This window comes from Rousettus aegyptiacus, unplaced genomic scaffold (assembly GCF_014176215.1).
Source record: "Rousettus aegyptiacus isolate mRouAeg1 unplaced genomic scaffold, mRouAeg1.p scaffold_m13_p_13, whole genome shotgun sequence".
NCBI lineage: Eukaryota > Metazoa > Chordata > Mammalia > Chiroptera > Pteropodidae > Rousettus > Rousettus aegyptiacus.
In genome coordinates this window covers 7601572-7614931 of record NW_023416288.1, presented here as the reverse complement: position 1 = coordinate 7614931, position 13360 = coordinate 7601572, and the positions used below count along the sequence as shown (strand labels likewise).

At 33.3% G+C, this 13360-nt stretch overlaps 1 protein-coding gene across 1 annotated transcript in view; it reads right to left on the bottom strand.

The window, feature by feature from the left end:
- CD36 (CD36 molecule) overlaps positions 1-12100 on the bottom strand; it is a 76100-nt gene extending 64000 nt beyond the window's left edge. Inside the window, exon 1 of the mRNA XM_016159616.2 lies at positions 11980-12100. The gene's annotated coding sequence lies outside the window, so the exon portion shown is untranslated. The remainder of the gene's footprint in view (positions 1-11979) is intronic.
- Between the last annotated feature and the right edge of the window lie 1260 nt (positions 12101-13360).

The window sequence follows — 13360 nt, the reverse complement described above, 5'->3', positions numbered from 1 at the left end:
AGGACTTGAATTCAAATATATCCAATGCCAGATTTTGAAACACCTTGCTTGCATGATATTCTAAGGAGCTTGAACTTTATCCTGTAAGCACAATAGAATCATTAAGAATTGAGAAGCAAGCCCTAAGGGTCATTGTCATGAGTGGGAGAAATACTCTTGCTAAACTTTTTTGATGACACTCTGGAGCATAACAGCAGGGGTCGAATATGGAGAAGTATAAAGGAGAAAACTGGATAAGGACTGAAGCAACAGTTCCAGTAAAAGCAGAGACAAAACACTAGAGGCCAAAGAACTAGGGGACTTAGCACTTCTTTTTTATTGGCCCTTGTTGAAATGACTAGTATAAAGCTAACAAATAGCAGAGCAGATAGCAATGGCACTCAGGTGATATAAGAAGTAGTTAATCTCCTAATTTTTCACTTCCCCCAATTCATAGTTCAGGCTGCGGTTTGCCTCCCAAGGTAGTGCAGATTCAGGGCAGCAGTTTAGTGTCATGGGGTTGGAGGAGAGATGAAGGGGATAGGAGTGGGAGCAAATGGCCACAGACCAGTAAGTAAGAGACACTGATGATCAGATGTACTTAGTCTAGAGTCAGTAACTAGGTTCAGTTAAAGAAGCACCTTGTCAGGAAGAAGCAATAAATAAAATGATTATATGAACCTGCCTTTTGGTGAACATATTTATAATTTATCTTGTTTGGCTAGAGAGTGTATAAAATATAAATGTATTATGACAGTTTAAAGAGGTATAGGATAAAAGGAGATAGAAAATCTAAACCCAAAGTCAGTGACAAGCAAGGAGACTCTCTAAGCAATAACCTGGGAGGTTACGTAATTAAAAACAGACGTCACTGTTTGTCCACATAGCTGATATGCTCTGGAGAAACAAGGATTCTATGTAAGGAAAAATGAGAAAGCTGTCATTTTATTCTGGTATAAGTCATACAACAACTATTTTAAAAGTATTCGTGATGTGTAAAAGTTTTCAGAGACATACAAGTGCAGGAATATTTCAGGTAAGAAAACTGATTGCACCCAATGCTCTATTTCCATTTCACATAGATATCTGCTACTAAACTGGGCAAACAAAATGCTCCTTTTGGCCATCACAAAAATGTAGCAATAAATATTCATCTGTAACAAACTTCCAGACAGAAATATTAAAAAATATACATGTTACATCTAAAGGTACATTATGCAAATTTGACTTTGCATAAAATAGAAAAGAATGAACTTCAAAAAACACGAATTTCCCAAGTAACTAATGGATACTATTGGTATTATTTCTCTTATATTATTGTTAACAAAGAATTAAGCCAGTCTTAATTTAACTATTGAAACATTCAGAATTCAGGATCCAAAGTTCTGTTTTTGTTTGTAAAGACTTGAATAAAACCATATCGCCTAGGCCCAGGACAGGCATCTGTAATATAAAAATTTTAAGCCTTGTTGTTCAATTAAAAGTTAAAATGTTTAACTAAAATTTTGACTTCTCAGTTTCAGTTCCCTGTTCAGTAAATTATTGTTCCTGGCTCACATAATACAGAACTACACGTTTTATTAGAAAACAAGAAAAATAAAATAGGATCATGCAAATGAGTAAACCTTAAGAAATGAAAAAAAAAAGGCATCTTTTTAAATTTAGATTATATCCTCAAGGGTAACTAAAGGGATAACTCTATGAAATTCAATCAAAATAGCTTCTCTTTATTAATAATATGATAAAGCAGAGGTAGAAAACAAATTACTCTATCTTTTGTGTTGCTTTAATGATATTTTAAGGCCAATAAAAGAAACTCAAAGATGAAGAAAATCTTACATATTGACCTGAAACCTTTAATTTATTAGGCAGCTCATGTTTAAGAAGCATAAATGTACAACTCAAAGAAAGAGATATATTTAACAATATTTTAAATGTCTTGAAAATTACTTTATAGAAAGATTTTTTTCCATTTGTGACTATGGAATTGAGCTTAAACTTATTTCTTCTCCACTCACCCCTCCCACTTTATAACAACTCCATTATTGATTTATAATAACAAATTACAAAGGAAATTATAAGCATGGAATATTTCTTGATAGCTCTAGTCATTTTAAATTCATACAATACTGAAATATTGAATATTATTCAATCATAAACTTGAATCACTTACTAGATGTCCTTTTCTTTAAGTAAAACTTATGATAATGATAGTCTATTATATAAAAGAAAAAGATTATCTCATTTATTTTAGGAGGCATATAAAATATCAAAGTAGAAAGTTTGGCATATATATTTTTAACCACATTTATATAAATCATTTATATAAATTCAACTTAGATGCATATTTCCAGAAACATATTAATTTTTGATAATTCCCAATTAAGATTCTTGATAATCTCTGATTATTAAACTCTTTATTAGTAAGCAGAAAGAGCTCTTAATTTACTACTTTCACTAAGTAACATTAAAAATATTTTTCATATATTTTGTATCTCTAAATATTTTTTATTTATTTAACAAATTAGTTTTTGTGGCATAGGTGCAAAAAAAGCTAATTCCCTAAATAATTTGTGCACTTAATAGTTATTATACACAGATTGATCTCCTCTAGCAGTTCTTATTATAGAATTCTAGCATAAGAGAAATTAAATTTTGTATTAAATTTTTGTATTAAAATACTCAACGTTTTGAGCATACCACAGAGCTAATAAAGAAAATTACAAAGAAACTCTATTAGAATTTTACTACCAAAGCAGTGTAAAGTGGATTTCATGGCTGTGGGTTTAATTACTGAAATAACAAAGAATTTTGTGATTAAAAAGAGAAAACACTCCTTAACATTCAGGATCTAGCCTGGTGCTATCTGCTAGGTCTTGTTGTTTCTGGACACCGGCCTGGCAACCATTGTCAGGCCTTCACAGTCTCTTGTTGGACATAAACAAATTCACCGAACATCAACTTAGGCAAGGCTTTGTGATAATGATGGATCAAGAAAAAATGAGATGCTCTGAAATCCTGTCTGAATGGAGACCAATTATGAACATTGGCTAAGCTACAAATACCAAATATCCCCTTTTCTTAGCTAATATGAGTCACCATTGCTTCTTTTCAATTGCAGCCGAAGCCTGTCTCATCTTCCTTCTTCCTTGATACAATTTATTAAAACATCCCGTTGTAAAACGGCCCTGCTTTCCAACAACATCCAGTTCAAAGTAAAGCTCTGCTTCCTTAAACCCTCTTCCCAAATCACACAACCAAAGTCCAAATTCTGTAAGAGATTCTTTCTAAACCTCCTTACTGAGTCGCCCTTAGTTCCCTATGCTATACCTCCCCCTCTTTACAATGAGTAGATAACTCAACTTGTTCAACTACAAGTGTGTTCCTGGCAGTCTTTGGTTGAAGAACATTGATAATGATAAGGCATCTAAAAAGGTTGGCTTCTCATTGCAGTGTTATCAGGTGTCTCTGACATATTTGGTAGTGTAATCCTCAGAATTTTGGAAAAGACTAAATGGAAGGAAAATTAGAAGATGCCGTAGTGATGAAGATTCTAAGGACATAGCAGCTGTATCAAATATGGAAAAAAGAGCATGCCAAGATGAGCATGCCAGGGTGGAGGGAGGGCACATCAACAGCTGAAGGGCCATCAAACACTGAAGAGCTTTATAATCCTGTTTCAGAAGAAGCTATAGGAGAATTTTAAGTCTGTATCACCAAAATTTCACTAAAGGAAAGAAGTCTCGACCACTCCATTGAAGATATATACTATTTTTATAACTATGAAAGAGGACATAAGAATAACATAATTAGAAAACTACTGACTCTCCCAGGAAAGGACTATCAAGATAATAGTAGGTGAATTTGAAATAACTTCTTAGAAGAGATTAATACAAATTCTGTATTTAGAAGAGATTAAAATATTGGTTATCAGTGAGGTGAGAAATACAAGGTAGGAATAGGAATGTAGATTAGGAAAAAGAGAGTGGTGATGATGAAGGAGGAGGAGATGGGAATTATAGCAACAAAATGATAATATGTTTCTTAAAAGCAGGCATCATGAAACTGAGTTAAGCATTTTTGGTTGTTCTCATGCACACCAATTTTTTGAGAACTAGTGTGCTAAATCTGATGATTTAAACAGCTGTTAAAACTGAACTTAATGCTTTGAGATACTTCTCACCTCCTAGTTTCAAGAATTCATTTGCCAGTCCTTGTTTTCCAAAAGAAAGAAAGATTTGAAACTAGATTTGACAATGAGTTTGGTTCATCCATCCTAGTGTATGTCCTTCCCTAATCTTATCTTGCCCTCAACCCTTTGCCTGAATAGCAAGCAATCCCTGAGTGCTCATGCCTGCAACATGATCCAAGTTCTCATGTGGCTCCCATCCCTACCAGATCATAATCTGGAAAATATGCAAATTTTTGCTCCAGTCTATTGCCATTATTTTTTACTGGTCTAATACTGGACCATTTCCCTAATCAAACTCTCATTTTTGAACTTTTCAGATTACTTTTAAAGCTATAGTTTAAATTATTAATTTGTTTTTCATTTATGTTTTTATTCCCTCAGTAATACTGTCAAATGTTTAACTAGTCTGTAACCCTTGCAAGAGTCAAATTCCTGAAGCATTCTTAGTCTGGAATTGTAATTGAGATAAAATAAGAGAATCAACAAAACAAAAACCCCAATACTTCCCTTCAAGTAGCTCACAGCATGTCCAGGAGGATAGTCATTAAAAAAAAAAAATTATAATACATTGTGATACCTACATCCAGGTGGGGAGAGTAAATGTTGGGTTAGGGAAGGCTGTTAGAGGACAGCTGGTGGAGGAAGTGATAGGTTACTTGAGAGTTATAGAATACAGGTCTGGGTAAAGGAAGTGAAAGCATTCTTCCGAAATATAGATTCATAAGTAAACATATACCTGGAGAAATATATATATATATAGGTAAGGCTTTGGTATAATTTATGGGTTTTGAAAAGATAAGACAAGACACTGGAGTGGTGGTCATAAGTGACATAATGAAGCCCTAATATAATGCATAACATACCAGACTGAGGTTTGTGCCTGATTACTGGGGAATTCTTTACGAGAATTCATCTTGAAAAGCAATATAGAACTACTTAAGGATTTTAAGAATTTTAAGTGCATGATAAAATTCAGGTTGAGAAAGATGTTCTAGCACAATGCAGAGAATAGATTGAAGGAAAGGCCAGAGAAAGTCTTTTGAAATAATCTAAGCAGGAAATTATATGGGCTGAATTAAGGCAATGACTAGAGTAAAAGAAATTGAGAAAGATTTTAGAACTATATAGTAGAGATGAGGAGATTTTTGGAAGGTAGCATGATAGCTAAGCCTTGCTAAGTAATTAGCTAGGTAGAAGGAAAAACAAATCAAAAATGAGTTCTTTGTTTCAGGCTGAAGTAACAAGATTTAAAAAAAAAATAGAGAAAAACAATAGGGCTAGATTTGAGGGTGGGATGGGGTTAATTCTAGCTGGCATTTTCACTAACTAGCTTCAAGATCCTGGGCCTGCTTAATCTCTCTGAGTCTGTTCACTCATTCTTAAATAAATAAATAAATAAATAAATAAATGAATGAATAAATGAATAAATGAATAAATAAAATAACACTACCCATTTAAAAGTTATTGTGAAAATTAAATACTACTACTTAACCTTTTGATAGCATTTTGCACGTGGAAGGGACTTGTTTAAGTATTTTACATATAGTGACTTGCTTATTTTGAACAATTACTCTATGAAGTAGATAATTTTATTATCCCTTTTTTATAGATAAGGAATCAGAGGCATAGAAAGGTTAACTTATTTGCCCAAGGTCACAGATCTGGGAAATGTCAGATCCAAGTTTCAGACCTATTTAGTCTGGCTATAGAAAGTGTGGCTCAATGAATAATTTATAATGCCTCTTATTAAATTCTAGGCACTTTGCATAATTATTATCAGCGTACCTTGCAGGCACCCTGTAGATGAAAGCTATCATAACTATTTAACCCATCCATTTATTTAAGAAGTTTTACAGAGTACATGTATGTGCATACATTCTACTGAACACTATGATAGATTCAAGCATACTAAGAGACACACCTATCTTGGGGTTGTTTTCAATTTAATTTTAAACATAAAAGACACATCATGAATCAGAACACAATGATAAGCTTATGTGTTGAAAGAGTTCAGATAGTTTCAACTCAGGATGTGGAGCATCCACATCTAGAACTTGACCAGCAGGCACATAGATATATGAGTCTCAAGCTCTGAAAAGAGATTAGCCATGAGATGTAGATTTGGATCTGTTCATATAGATTATAGACAAAGTCATAAAAATGGATAAAATCCCTTAGGTGGAATCTTGATAGGGAGGAAAGCCTAGAAAAACTTCAGAAAAGGAAATGAGAATAACTATCCAACAGCTAGATAAGGAGTTAAAAGCTCACTTAACTTCTGTGGGTCTAAGAACCCTCACTTGTAAAAATTAATGGATCCTGGTTTTAAGAAGTTATTCCTATTTCTAATGTTTACAGCTTTTGCTGTGAACAAATATAAACCTTGGAGACTAGCTGAAAGGAGACTTCAGCTTTAAACCTCAAGGGGAAAAAAAAAAAAAAAAGCCAAGCTTCATAGTTGTTGCTTTGCCATGGTAAATAATTATTAAGTAGTTTTCTTTTTCACAAAAGACCTTTCAGATTGTTTCAATTCCTTTTATTTATCAACAGCATTTCAGCTTAAGAAATGCTTTTGCTGTTACTATGTACAGAAGTTCTTCATGTGAGAGTTTAGAAAGCAAACAAAATGGCATCTTTAACACTCTAGAGGAATATTAATGGAGTAGGGAAGATAGTGTGAATAATTATAGTACGCTTCCTTTCAGTTTCTCAATACAAAATTTACTTTTTTCCCCTTGCCTAATCCTGTTTTTCCTGACTTCATCTGCTAAAACGTATAATTTTATCAAACTATTATTATAGGCCTACAGTATAAGGATGCAATACTGAGAAGTTTGGAAGACCAAAGGTGAAGAAACTTTCAAGAGTCTCTCAATGAGCCTGAGAAGGGCCTCTGACCAAGAGGTGGAAGCAGAAAATAGATGATAATTGCACTTCTACCACTGACCAACCACCACCTCTGCCCTCCAAGAGAAGACCTTGGGGACATGTGTGACTAGGCTAGCAAAGGATGACTACTTTACATGCTATGGTTTCCCATGAAGTGAGAAGTGGAGGAATCACACCCCACACCTGGAGTTAAGGTTAGCATATTTCAAAGATGACCACTGGACCCAGCAAGAAACTGACCGAGCTAAGAGTTTTTCTCTAGATTTACCCAAAACTTGGTACATTCAGCGAAGATATCTAAGAGACTGTACACAGAAGCAAACACATCTAAGTTTTTTGCATTCAGATTGGGGAAAAGGATTAAGACTTCAGTGGAATTATGTGAAATGGTTGAGCTTCATGTGCTGACTGAGAAATTATCAGTGTCTGTGAGTTTACATACATAATGTAAATTGAATTATAGAATATTTCACTATTAAATTTCAGAATTAATTTACTAGATGATCTGCCTTATTTAATCAAAAAAAATAAAATAAAATAAAAGACATGCTGGAAAGGGCAGGGATGGTATAGGGGGTGATGACATTCCATAAAACTGCTGACCTGAGGATTTCTCATGCAAAAAACTTCACAGATCTATGTAGAGTTTACTCTTGAGCAACACATGTTTGAACTGTGTAGGTCCACTTATATGTGAATACCTGTACTGTTTTCAGTCTGCAGTTGGAAATCCACTGGGCTAACTAAATGCATTGATCTACACCAATTTATATAGGGGTCTTGAGCATCTGTGGATTTGGGTATTCCTGAGGATCCTGGGAATCAACCCCCCTCCAATACTGAGGGACAAATTTAATTTCAGGGAGTCAAAAATTACATGTGAATTTCCACTGCACAGGAGCTGGGTACCCCTAACCTCTGTGTTTTTCAAAGTTCAACTATTTTATGGTAGAGATATATCAATTTGGGTATTAAAAAAGAGGGCTAAGCATAGAAGGTGGAAGAAATTGATTTTTAAATTATTTAAATGATCAAAGCTTCTTAAAATTTTAGTCATAGTTCTTAATGGAAGGTGAACATTTTTGGTTAGAAAAGATTTGGATGTAATATTTTGGATAAATGAATAAAATCTGCCTATTAAGTGTTTACTATGTGTCAGGCACTGGGTATTGCTCATACTAAAATGCAAATGACTCTTGCCTTCATGGAGTTATCAGCCCAGTGGAAAGTGCCAACTTTAAGTAAAAGCAAAAGTCTCTAAGCAGTGTCCTTTTCACTGCATATAGTGCTTATCACGGCTTGAGTCCTCCAGCATGGTAATTGCTCATCTATGGATCCGCTTAGATGTAACTCTTGACCAAGATGCTCTTAAAAGAATGAGGTTCATAGAAACTAGAGGCGTTCATAGAAACCAGAGATGTTTCCCTTAAAAAACCAAGCTAAAATTTAGTGTTTATTCCCCAATCGACATAATAGTTCAAGAAGAAATAAATTTAGGAAGCTATCAAACCTAAGGCTTAGTGCATATACTGCTGTCAAGTCATTTTATTTTGGAGGGGTTCCACACACTGTATGTTAGTTACTTCACATTTTAAAAGTAAATTATGCATTTGGAAGGGCAATGACAAGAAGCTAAGAGTGGGCAAGGAAAGTAAATCTGTCTAGTATCTTCCTTCCATAAATATAACAGTCACTTGCTTGGCCTAGTTTCTTCAGGAGATAGATTATACATTAAGGGGTCTGTTTGTGTACAGTGGTGAGGAAAGTGTTCACAAAATTCAACCTATGTCTTCATCATTTTCAAAGGTAACAGATTTTTAAAAACTTTCATCAAAAGGTTTCATTCCATATAAATAAAATTTAGAGCACCTGTAAAAAGTTCCTGGATCCTTATAAATGTTCAGCATAATATTGTTTCTAATAATAGGACAGTGCCTGACACATAGTAAGTGCTTATAAATATTTTTTAACAAATGTGTCAATGAATAATGAATTCTAAAAGATAGTAATTCCATCATGTATTCAATCAAAAAACAGGTTTTTGCTGTTTTACAGTTCGTTGTTAAATGTATTTGTTGAAAAGATCCCACTAAAAATCTATGCCTGCTCTTAAAATATACAGTGTTTAGATTCAAAGCTATGGGACCACTAGACTGAATAAAGTAACTTTTATTACTTTAGTTCTAAAACTTCCGAATAAGACTCATGGACACCTAACAAAGGCATCCATTACATTTCAAATAGAATAAAATAATGAAGTCCCAGGATAGAATGAAATGAGCCTTGAATTAATTTCTATTAGTTTGTGTTCTTAATTTTTAAAATTATGACATGACTATTAATTTCCTTTCTGATTTTCTAAAAATTAAAATGAGAGAAATTTAAGATTTATATTTGGAAGATTTAATGAGAAAAAAACATTACTTAAGAAATGAAACTAATACTCAAAAAAAAATGTGTCCTTATTCCACTTTTAAACTTCACAAGCACTGAAAGGCAAACAATGCTTTTCTATTTGAGCACACTCTGGAGTCCTTGGTGAATGCAGCCAAGCTGTCTGCTCTGTCCCCTCCGTAACGCTTGCCAATATTCTGTCATTTCCTTCTTCAGATCATAGGGTTTGTGTGACAAAGGTCTCTGAGTATATTTCAAAACATCTTAAACTATTTAACATTGTACCACCAAGCACCTATTTAAGAGTACTGTTTATTCTTCACAAGGCTAAATTTGTCAGAAGACACAAAACAGAATTCACTTTACCCTTCTCCATAAAGAAATAACTAGAAATCTCATTGTCGAAGCAATGGCACTGTAATTACACTTTGTAAAAGAAAAAAGCTTCCAATGGTTTAGCAAATTTCTGTACTTTGACATACAACACACAAAACAGTCTAATTATTTACTAAACTATATTTCTTTTCATATTCTCTATGTACTTTTGCTAGTTTTAGACTATTTTTTACTGATGAACAATTCATTGTTTGTGAGTTGAGCAAATCACTTTGGATTAGGCATTTTTTAGGAATCCCATAACCTGATGTGGAAACACAGTCATTCCTCCTCTAGTACTTCCCTGCTCTTCATTCCAGATTATTCTTTTCAGATTGTAGTAAAGTGGTGACACATTTTACAATTTCCACCCAAAAAAGCAAACAAAACATACAAACAAGTGACAGATTAAAAAACATTTCCCCTTTTCATTCATTTTAAAGCATTTCTTTTTTATTTAAAAAGTTTGTGAATTTTTTTACAGACTTTAACAATGAAGCTTGGTTTATAAATACTAAGAATATTAAATTTCTTAATTACTAATCTGAATCAGCAATTTATGGCTAAAGAAAAATTAGCCATAGTCACTATAGTCACATCAACAGCAATATTTCATTGCATATTTCTTTGCTCTAAGAAAAATATATTCTTCCATTTAACTTATCCACTCTTTAGTCTTGTATGCTTTTTGTTACTGATTTATTAACATTCTAAACTTTTTTTTTTTTTTTTTTTTTTTTTTTTGCCTAACGATGATCTTGTGAGTTTAAGAGCTTACTTTTTTCCCAGGTGAAAATTGTTTTATTATTCTCAGGTGTTTGCTTTCTTAAACTCTCAGAACAGTTCACTGCAAAGTTGTCATTGTCCTTTACAAAAGGCTCTGATTCCAAATAATTGGTGTTTGTGTTGTACATCATTTGAAAATATTTCTCTTTCCCTTTGTCAGGATTACTGGAATCTCATATAGTGCCCAACAAATCCCACTTTTATTAGTCAGGTATATCTGAGAACAAGACAGGTTGCCTATTTCTCTTCATCTGATCCAGAACCCAGCTGAGTTCTGAATTTTTCTCACAGGAATTGAACAACAAGTTAGCACATTATAAATATCTGCCCAGAATGCTTTCCCCAGAATTCGGCATGGCTCCAAGCAACCATTTTTCAAAGAATAAAAGGAAGCAACCTTCTTTAAAGGTAAAGAAGTCTGTCCGATTTATTGCCAGGATTTGTAGAATAGCTACAGAGTCGGAAGGACCTGCTTTTCTTGTAATAGCATTTAGTTTTGTCTCTAAGTGTATCCTTAAGTTTTCTTTCTGCATAAGTCACTACCCTATCATTCTTTGCAATGTTTCCTGGTCTTTAATAGGCATATTGTGAAACACATCATGTTATAAAAATTCTGTTATGCAACAAAATCCCCTTTCCTCAAACTAAAATACTGGGTGCCCACAGTCAATTCAATTTCCATGATCACTAATGATCAGTAAGTTTCTGTATGGAAATATTTTTGTTTTCTTCTTTCTTTCTACTAGTCAATTTGTTAAGAGGACTGGGCCTTTTCAATTATTTCTTAAATATGCTTGTCAGTCTTGACAACATGCCAAAAAAACATTTTAATACTCTCATGAACAAAGGTCATTCAACTTCTAGTCTCGTTTCAAAAGTGTTTTTCCAGTTTGGAAGAGAGAGGTCAAAATGGTCAGATTCTTAGAGTACCATTTTTTTAAAGAGTAGTATTTTTAAAAGTTTATAAGAAAGCAAACAAATTTAAATGAAGTATAAAATCAGTCTTGATTAGTACATGAAGACCAATTTAAAGAACCTGAAGGAATAAAAATTTCTATTAAAATTATACTTTTTGAAATAATTAAGTTTTTCTGATGCTCCTAAATAAAAGGCATGAAAATGTGCAAATGGAAATTTCATAGGATGAATTTAGAAACTAGTGGAAATGTTAAATTTCATTGTTAAATGTCATTTCTTCATCCATTCAGTTAAAAGCTTACAAACCTGTTAAAAGATGTAATAATTATATGAGAGAATATTTCTAAATAGTTAAAAATAATAATTATTATTGTTTACTGGGCAATAGTCCACCAACTACAAAGATATTTATAGTCATAGGCCTTAACAAAAATAACTCAGCTCACCAACTTTTAGAAGATCTTGCTTGCCCAGATGTAGGATCTTAAGAGTGGCTTCAGAGAGACTGTTGTAGGAAGAGACACAGCAAATAAACACATGATTTCCACAGCACAGCAGCTAAGAACTCAGAAATGAGGCATGGGGTTTTGACTATTCATCTGTCTTTAAGGTTATCCTGACATCTGAAAGCCATTGACATCCTGAGACTTCTAGCACTTTGGCCACATGCCTAACACAAGATAAATATAGATCCTTGACACCTGAGCCAAATGAAATTAAAATTAACTCTAAAAATCTCTCTTTGTGCCTCAGTTGAGGAAAATGGACACCTGAATTCTTTTTCTGTTAAAACCTATTATGCCTCTTAACAGATAGCTGCTATGCTTATGAAACATGGGAATTCAAATAATCAATGAATAATCATCAATTTGTTTCTCTCCATGATTACCATTTGTTGTGATAATATTGAGACAGATTCAAATTTTCTCTTCTTAATTAGGTATAAATAAAAGATAATAGTGAGTACTAAGTATTATCTAGTCAACAATTTTTTTTTTTTTTTTTTTTGGTAACATTTGTGGGTGAGTCCTTGTAATGTAAATATCTATTTGGTAAACTTTCTAGTGTTTTTTTTTCGGCTATATGGTTTCAGTTGAGTGGTCCTTTTTTTGTTTGCCTCAAGTAATATTGGCAAAAAGTATTATGCATTGCCATGATGCCTTAGTTTAAGTTAATATTTTAATATAGTTGTATAATGTACTTGGTTTAGACTGAATTTTGCTTAGTACTGTTGGTAAACACATGACTAAGGGTCTACCTTCAGCCTGAGCAGATCCTACAATTAAAGTTATTACTCTACATATATAATGGCAAGATTTCAAAAAATAAGTCACTTTCTGGGATTCATATATTAAGAATCTCTAATTGTATATTAAAACAGTGAACAGAGGAACTAGAAAAGTCATACTGCCTTCCTGAGATTTTGAGGTATTAAATAGTTTTGAGCTAGCATAAATTACAAAAATGGGACACTTATTTAACTCTCCATAGACAGGCCTTGCTAAGCTATTATGACTTGCGAAGCACTGAGCAAAACTTATTAAACCAATATATAGGAACCTCTTACAGGATAAGGCTGACACAAGACCAGTTCCATGCAGACCACTCTTAGAAGCATTTACAGAAGGAGAAAAGTTGACAGATGGGAAATTGCTAAGCTCATTACCATACTAAATAACACATCAACCAGTGCCATGACAAATCTGGAGCATCTCACATAAGACCAAAAAGAGGGTGGCAACTCAACTCTCAGAAAACCCCACCTCATTCCAGGAAAACTTATGAATATTCCTCCCCTCAATTATAGTTAATTCAATCCCTCTATCC